The following is a 9,115-nucleotide window of genomic DNA, read 5'->3' on the forward strand; positions in this document are numbered from 1 at the left end:
AGTGAAACAGGTGACAATCGTCAGTCATCCAAGGAAACTACTGTTAACACCACCAGCGTTAGTGAAAGAGGTGACAATCGTCAGTCTTCTGAGGAGACTCCTGTTAACAACACCAGCGTGGATCACACACCTTCTCGAGGTACTTATACTGGGCATGCAAGGGGGAGAACACATGCTGTCCCTGAGCTTGCTCCTGGTAGCCACACTGGTGATACCATGGACCCTGTGCAACATTCTGACCTTGTTCTTGATACCTGCTTAGAAGAGAACACAGTGTCTTAGCTTCACTACTGACCAGGAATCTGCTCTTGTTTGTATCCCAGGTGACGCGTTGGACCCTCAGAATGCTCATATGCGGGTTCTTGTTTCAAGTCCTGCTCACGGCACCAGCTATGCAGCGAAGACTCCTGTCATGGTTTTTCTACTTTGGGCAGCAACCACATCCTTGCTCCTCCTAACATCGTCAATGTGGTTGCTGCAGTTGGTGGCTTTGACGATGCCGTGGATATGGAACCTAATTTAGAAATCCTGCACAGTTAAAGTTAAAGGAGCTTAACAAGGTAAGGTAGACCACACCAATGGCTTAAAATAGATAAATATTTCTGTGCGGGAAATCCAATTCTCTTTGGCTCTAATATGCATGATGATAAATAAATTTCATACTTTGTATAGGACTCTTTAGATATTACCTATAACTAGAAAAAATGATTATCTTTTCTAGTCATATTGAAAATGCATCACATAAAATTACCAATTCAGTTTAGTCCAACCAAACTGATCAAGTAAAGTTGGTAAGCACACAGTTGCCTCCCATGCTGGAATGAGGAAATGATTTTCACTCTTAATGTGAAACTTGTATTTTCTGAATGGCTAAGCAGGGAAATGTAACTGTTAGATATTAGTTGTTATTTTTCTGTGCCCATACACTGTGACTTATGTGGACAGCAGTGTTTTGGAAACAAACACCCCAAAAGAAACAACCTCTGAGAATAAAACCAATGAAACAAGACTCCACATTCTCACCATTCTCAAATACAATGATACTCATTGTGACATGACACTACATAGGATTCTACGGGTGATGCCTCTGTTACTGCTTATCTTGACGATGCCACCAATGATGTTCTTGATACTACTGATAATTCTTGCTTTTCTTTTTAGTTTCTGCTGAACAACCTAAGAGGAGCTCCTGTCAACAAATGACAAGCTGTTAGAAATATTTTTTTAAGGTTTTCTTTCATTTTATTGTTTGAAGAATATTTTCAGTTTACTCTTTGACATTTTAATGTATGTAATTCAGATCATCCATGTTGCTCATATCTTCCCCATCCCTGTCCTCTGCCTCCATCCCATCCCATTTTTGTGTCATTTATCTTAAGGAGTAAGACTTCCAGTAGGATCCCCCACAGCCAAGTGCATGTGGACATTATCAGTTGGACTAAGTGAGTTATTAAAAAAGGGAGGGAGGCATAACATTCATCTTTCACCAGTGTTGCAGATAAATTACATATAGTGTTTTGTTCCTTGAATTACTGGCCAGGCATTAAAACATTAAATCTTATCTAATTCTATAGACCTTATTATGCTTTCAGTACATGTAAAGCTTGCTAAACTTTCATTCACCTATTTAAACATGTACTGTACATGCATCCCCAGAGAGAGGACACAACTCAAGGGGATACACAATTCAATAGGAATTTGACTTATCTAGTGGAACACATTGATAAATTCTGAAAGATAAACAAAAACACTTTGCTACTTGGACTTAATCCTTGATCAGAAGCCTCCTAGTTGTGTGGAATTCTAAGGAGGTTAAGGAGCTTTAATGGATAGTTGAAAGCAGCAAGGGTCAAAAGTATTTCCAAGAGATCAATAAATTCATTATTCTGCCATCTGATAAAATATTGAAATCAATTTCTGCCTAGAATGAATTTCATGAGATTTCCAGAAAACGAGTAGAGTTGTTCATTTGTAACAAAAGATGACAAATATTAGATGCCAAGTTTGCCACATATTTATGAATACAAATATAGATATGTATGGGTTCCTTGGCACCCTTCAACATTCAAAAATGAAAAATTCCACTGAGAATTGTTGAGACTAAGAGGCCCAGCTAGGGCTAGAATATAAAAATCAACATGGCTTATGTGTGTGGGAGGTTATATATTTATATATGTACAATTAAAATACCTGGTCTTTTAAATGAGCTCAATATTTTCAGAATGCATGATTTTAAAACTCTGTTTTTGAGGAAACGTGGAATGTACTGCAGGGGATGAAAGAATACTATAAAAATATATAAAAAATAAATTATAATGTATTTCTGGTTCCTTCTTATATATATATATATATATATATATATATATATATATATATATATATATATATATATATATGTAATCTAGTTCCTTCTTAGTCCACCTCCTTTTTGGTATTCTAAAAAAAACTATTAACCTGTTGTACATTATTTTGAAAGATTAAAGATATAAGACACCTTTAAAAATGATGTTATTATGATATTATTACATTGGCTTTCAAGTGGCAATCTGTCAGAAATATTTTATAAAATTTAGAAATTTTCCTCAATTGGACCTTGGGAGCTCAGTCCAGTGCTCCAATGTGGGTCTCTGTCTCTCTCTCCATCCATTGCCAGATGAAGGTTCTATGGTGATATGCAAGATATTCATCAGTGTGGCTATAAGATAGGGACAGTTCAGGCGCCCTCTCCTCAGCTGCTCAAGGAACAAGCTGGGGACATCTCCTTGGACACCTGGGAACCTCTCTAGAGTCCAGTCTCTTGCCAACCCTAAAATGGCTCCCTTAATTAAGATATATACTTCCCTGCTCCCATATCCACTCTTCCTCCATCCCCACCATCCCATTCCCCCAAGCTCTCCCCATCCTCCCCTTCTCACTTCTCTCTCCCCCTCTCCACCTCACCCAACCCTCAAGCTTCCAATTTTTGCCTGGATATCTTGTCTACTTCCAATATCTAGGAGGCTAACTATGTTTTTCTTTGGGTTCACCTTCCTATTTAGCTTCTCTAGGATCACGAAGTATAGGTTCAATGTCCTTTATTTATGGCTAGAATCCACTAATGAGTGAATACATACCATATTCATCTTTTTGGGTCTGGGTTACCTCACTCAGGATAGTGTGTTCTATTTCCATCCATTTGCATGCAAAATTCAAGATGTCATTGTTTTTTACCACTGAGGAGAGAGAACATGAACAAGGAAGTCAGGACCGCAAGGGGTACACCCACCCACTGTGACAGTGGGGCTGATCTAATGGGAACTCACCAAGTCCAGCTGGACTGGGACTGATGGAGCATGTGATCAAACCAGACTCTCTGAACATGGCTAACAAGGAGGGCTGACTGAGAAGCCAAGGACAATGGCACTGGGTTTTGATTCTACTGCATGTACTGGCTTTGTGGGAACCTAGTCTATTTGGATGCTCACCTTCCTAGACCTAGATGGAGGAGGGAGGACCTTGGACTTCCCACAGGGCAGGGAACCCTGACTGCTCTTTGGACTGCTGTGCCCAACTGTTTTGGTGGAAACTCATTTAGAAGTGTTTTCAACCTCTATGTTTGCTCTTTTATACAAATGATATACATGAATTGTTCTGGATCAGGGGCACAGAAAAAGACATAATTTAACATTACAATTAAGTATTAGTTTAGTTTGTAAAAGGCGGCTATTATAAAGACCAAGGAAAGTGGTGGTAATTGTTACATTTTTCTCTTAAAAGTTGGCTAAACAATCAATTTGAGTACACAGTAGGAGAGCAGCCTTATGTCTTAAGTGACCTCAAGATATGTTATGAACTCTGGCTGTGATGTCAAGCAATTGTTTCAGTCTCTAGAATAAGACATATTTTCATATTACATCACCATGGCCTCAGTCATTGGGCTCTTAACCAAGTTTACAGAACCAGCCAAGAGTTCCCTACTGTATGGTAGACCTAAAATCAAAGCACAAATTTCATTGTTCCTCTAAGAGTCAACACACAGAGAATATCTTGCCAGGCAAGTTGTCACACACAGGGTCTACAGATGGGTAGAATCATTGCCAACTTCCCTCATCCAGTAGCTTGCATAGAAGTTCTAGTACTGTGTACTGGTGTAAATAAATGCAAGGCTGATATTAAAGAATATATACAGCTTTAATGTTTAAATAAACTTACAGAACCGAGGTTCCCGCACAGCCGTTTTCACAGGAGGCAGGAAAAAGGAGGAGCAGCCTCCCGCGCTCCCGATTTATTCATACACATTTGCCCGAGGCAAACCTGCCCCCTAAAGGGGCTGGCTTAACCCTACATCTCCCCCTTTTGTCTAAATAAGACAGAACTAAACCAAATATAACTATAAATAATAATAACAAATGATAAATATAACAAACACTATTGAGAACAAAAGATAACTGTAGGAAAATATGTTGCTTGTTATAGGAAATTTAAACATTAACAACAAGGACATATACTGACATATAAAGAAAGACACAGATATGAGGAAAGGCAAAGAAAGTTTATCAAGTATAAAATTATTCTTATTCTGTCCCATTTCATGGATCCTGACCTGAGACAGAAACTCTGAAATATCTATTATCAACAGGCTTGGAATTGAAGAGGGACTGAGCCATAGTCCAATTCCAAAACCAGCTCTACACATTTATAAAGAAGTGTTCAATAAAACATATAAATATATATTAAAATATCAATACTTACAGTATGTATAGAATTTTATTGTTGATACTTAGTGGGTCGTAACTATTTTCCATCCATCAGTAATTAAATATTCAGGGTCCCTTAAATTCTTTGAAGATGAATATTTTCCTGTAGAGATAAGAAAAGAACCCTGCCCCAAACCTATCTGTAAACCTTACCCTCAGTATGCTCGCCATCCTTGTGAATGAATTGTTATTTATCTTTTCCAAGTGACTTCTCTTCTTCAAACTGAACCTTTATTAATTTTGACGGTATCCATAATTTTTCCTCACCTGTGGAGATAAGAGCAAAACCCCTTCCCCAATGCAGCACATCTCCTGGCTTCCATTGTGAGGTGAGCACATCCTTGAAATAAACTGGTTGATTTAGTTCAGCAGACTTTTCCATTATCCAACGTCTTTCTGCAGCCGTCGTTCCCTTCTCATTAGCGTTGAGAAAATTCAAGGTTAACAAAGCATTATGTAACCTATTTCTGGGGGTGTTTTCCACCCCTTTCTGTTTGTTCAACATATCCTTTATAGTTCGATTTGATCTTTCTATGACTGCTTGACCTGTAGGATTGTATGGTATACCTGTAACATGCTTGATATTGTAATAATCAAAAAACCGTTTCATTTTCCTAGAGACATAAGCAGGACCATTATTCGTCTTTATTTGTGTAGGTATACCCATGATAGCCATGACTTCTAATAAATGAGTGGTTACTGAATCAGCTTTTTCTGAACTTAAAGCAGTTGCCCACTGAAAGCCTGAATAAGTGTCAATGGTGTGATGAACATATTTTAATTTGCCAAATTCTGCAAAGTGGAACACATCCATCTGCCAGATTTCATTCCTATGGGTGCCCTTTGAATTAGCCCCTGCTGGCAGTGGTGTTTGGTTATAGAAAGAGCAAGTAGGGCATTTCTTTACAATCTCCTTAGCTTGTTGCCATGTAATTGAAAACTCTTTCTTCAAACCTTTGCTATTAACATGATGTTTTTTATGAAATTCAGAGGCTTGTAGCACACTACCAATCAATAATTGATCAATTTCTGCATTACCTTGTGCTAGACGACCTGGCAGACCCATATGGGATCAGATGTGTGTTATGTACATAGGGCAAAGCCTGTTCCTGATCAAATCTTGAACCTGGAGAAACAATGAGGTTAGTTCTGTATCATCAGGTATAAATTCAGCAGTTTCAATATGTAAAATAACTCTTTCTGCATATTGTGAATCAGTAACTAAATTAATAGGTTCTTTAAAATCCCTTAGCACCATAAGAATGGCATATAATTCTGCCTTCTGGACAGAATCATAAGGACTTTGTTCCACCTTACCCAAGTCTTCTGATTTGTAACCTGCCTTTCCTGATTGATTGGCATCAGTATAGAATGTATGGGCTCCAGTTATTGGAGCATCACGGACGATTCGAGGAAGGATCCAAGAAGTTCTCTTTATGAAGTTAAGCCTCTTGCTTTTTGGATAGTTGTTATTAATGTCTCCCAAAAAATTAGCACAAGCTCTTTGCCATGGTTCATTATCTTCCCATAATTTCTTTAGTTCATCAGCAGTGAAAGGCACTATAATTTCTGCTGGGTCTATGCCTGCTAGTTGACGAAGTCTCAGCTTGCCTTTTATAATTAACTCAGAGACTTTTTCCACATAAGTTTTCAGTTTCTTACTTGGTTTATGTGGTAAAAAGATCCATTCCAAGATAATATCATCTCTCTGCATTAAAATTCCTGTAGGAGAAATTTTTGATGGTAGTATGACGAGAATACAATCGAGCTCTGGATTCACCCTGTCCACATGTGCCTGTTGTAATTTTTCCTCAATCATTGTCAGTTCCTTTTCTGCTTCTGCTGTTAATTCTCTGGGACTGTTTAAATCTTTATCACCATCCAAGGTTTTGTTCAAATGAATTATTAGATCAGGTGTTATCCCAATAGCTGGTCGTAGACTGGAATTGTCTCCTAACAGTCTCTGAAAGTCATTAAGAGTCAGTAGGCGATCTCTTCTAATTTGTGCCTTTTGTGTCTTAATTTTTGCAAACCTATTTTATAACCTAAATAATTAACAGAATCTCCCTTCTGAATCTTTTCAGGAGCAATTTGCAATCCCCATTTAGGTAAAAGTATCTTTATTTCTTCAAACAGCCTGTTCAAGGTATCCATGTTTGAATCGGATAACAAAATGTCGTCCATGTAATGGTATACTATAGATTTGGGAAATTTCTTGTGTATTATTTGCCTTTCTACCCTTTGCTCTTCTTCATCAGAATTTAGAAATTCCTCAATCTTTTCAATTCTATTCACTATTGCCTTCTGCAATGTCTGAATCTCCTGTCCAGAATTATGTTCCAAAGCCTTCATTGAGGATTCTAAAGTATGAAGTTTGTCCATTAGAGATAACATCTCATCTTTGGACATAATTTTTATGGCATAAAACGTGCCTTCTTGAATTGACAATCTTTCTGCCAATCTGTCATAAACTTTAGACAAAATCCAATTGTCACATTCAGCAGTTTTGATTCTCTCAGTTAATGTTTCATTTCCTACAGAAAGGGACTGAAACTTACGATCCAAATCAGCTGTTCCCTCTTCCATAGTAATGAATTTCTCCTTAATATCAGCCACTAATGTTTCAGTTCCTACAGAAAGGGACTGAAGCTTATGATCCAAATCAGCTGTTCCCTCTTCCATAGTAATGAATTTCTCCTTAACATCAGCCTGGAGAACTTCAAACTGATTCTTGAGAAGATTGTTGTCATTCTCAATTGTTTTTAAGCGTTCAATCTTTGCCTTAAGAATCCTGGATTAGTCTCATAAAGACTTTATCATATTTCTATTATCAAACCATTTAGTGCCAATGAAAACTATGAATCCCAGAAGGATCCATAGATGTGGGGTGATAGACACCTCTTGTAAAATCTCCCATATGGTACAATTAAAAAAACTGTTAAATTCTTGAACAGTAACATGTTCAGACATTTTATTTTTAAAAGAAAAATTTTTACCTGCAATGATCGGTTCCTGCCAGTGGTGGTCTCTGTGTTTTTGGAGCCTGTCCTAAAACTAGCTCTTGTAGACCAGGCTGGCCTTGAACTCACAAAGATCTGCCTGTCTCTGCCTCCCAAGTGCTGGGATTAAAGGCGTGCACTACCACCGCCTGGCCGGCCTCAAACTCACAGAGATCCGTCTGCCTCTGCTTCCCAAGTGCTGGGATTAAAGGTGTGCGCCACCACCGCCCGGCCAAGTCACTTTGTATCAGACCAAATCTGCCACTGTGGCGGCTTTTGTTGCGAAACCGCAGGTACTTGAGCTTCTGCTAATTCAGGCAGTGGGGTTCCGCTGCAAACTTAGCCACGGCAGGCAGAATGGGCCTGTGTGGCCGAGTGTGTCTCGGACTCCGCACTGGGGCTGGAGTCACGAACTAAAAAACAGCACCCAGGAGGGTGCTGTGTTATCTAGCAGGCTACCCGCTTGAGTAGGGGGCAAAATAGCCCGACGTTGGACGCCAAAATGTAACAGCGTAAACGAATGCAGACAGATTGTAAAGATATATATACAGCTTTAATGGCGAAATAGACTTACAGAACCACTGTTCCCGTGGAGACCAGGAAAGCAGAAGAAACGGCTGGGAGCATGTTCGCCAAATTTATAGGCAAACATTAGCCCGAGGTGAACATGCCCCCTAAGGGGCGGGACTTATCCCTACAGGTTCATCTTAGATCTTCAGACCAGGAGGTTTCACTGTGCAGCCCCATGCAGTTCACACTCACAGTCCCACAGCTAGGGAACAGTTTTGCCCCTAAGCATCTCTGGTACAGGCTAGTCAACTTGTGTGAAATTTACATACATGAAATCGCACACTCTGCATTCTCTTGGCACAGCTTTCCCACCTTGTGATGTCATGAGCATCAGTTTCCTCTTCTTTGTTTTCAGTGCACTTGGTTCACGGTGTACCCATCATAGAGTGAACATCTGCTTCCAAACACTTGTGGTGAAAAACAGCCACCATTTCTGGTGCCCACATCAGACATTCCGTGAGGTCTATGAGATTTATATCTAGGGGTCAAATCTCTGAGTTACAAGGTACAGCTTCTAGAGATGACTTCCAACCCACAGAGAGGACTCTGCCACAAGAGGTGTGGTATGACCAACAGGCCAACTCTGGGACTACTCACTTCTTAGTCTTGCTTCTGGATGACCCACCTCCACGAAAGCTCACCGAGCATAAAGCCACATTTGAGGAGTCGGTGAAATGGCTCAGAGGACAAATGTGTCTGCCACCAAGCCTGACAACCTGGGTTCAAACCTGGGACCCACATGGTGGGGAAAACTGATTCCAGCATGTTGAAACATAACGTGGGCCTGTCCAATCCTGGTACAGAACACAG

The 9,115-nt window shown here is 39.5% G+C and overlaps 1 long non-coding RNA gene across 1 annotated transcript; it reads left to right on the forward strand.

Annotated features, from left to right (window-relative positions):
* Nucleotides 1-1,456, forward strand: LOC142835707 (uncharacterized). Its single transcript, XR_012907919.1, has 3 exons — nt 1-139; nt 324-560; nt 1,162-1,456. It is a non-coding gene; the product is annotated as an uncharacterized LOC142835707 (long non-coding RNA).
* Nucleotides 1,457-9,115: the final 7,659 nt, after the last annotated feature.

This window comes from Microtus pennsylvanicus, chromosome 15 (assembly GCF_037038515.1).
Source record: "Microtus pennsylvanicus isolate mMicPen1 chromosome 15, mMicPen1.hap1, whole genome shotgun sequence".
Taxonomy (NCBI): Eukaryota; Metazoa; Chordata; class Mammalia; order Rodentia; family Cricetidae; genus Microtus; species Microtus pennsylvanicus.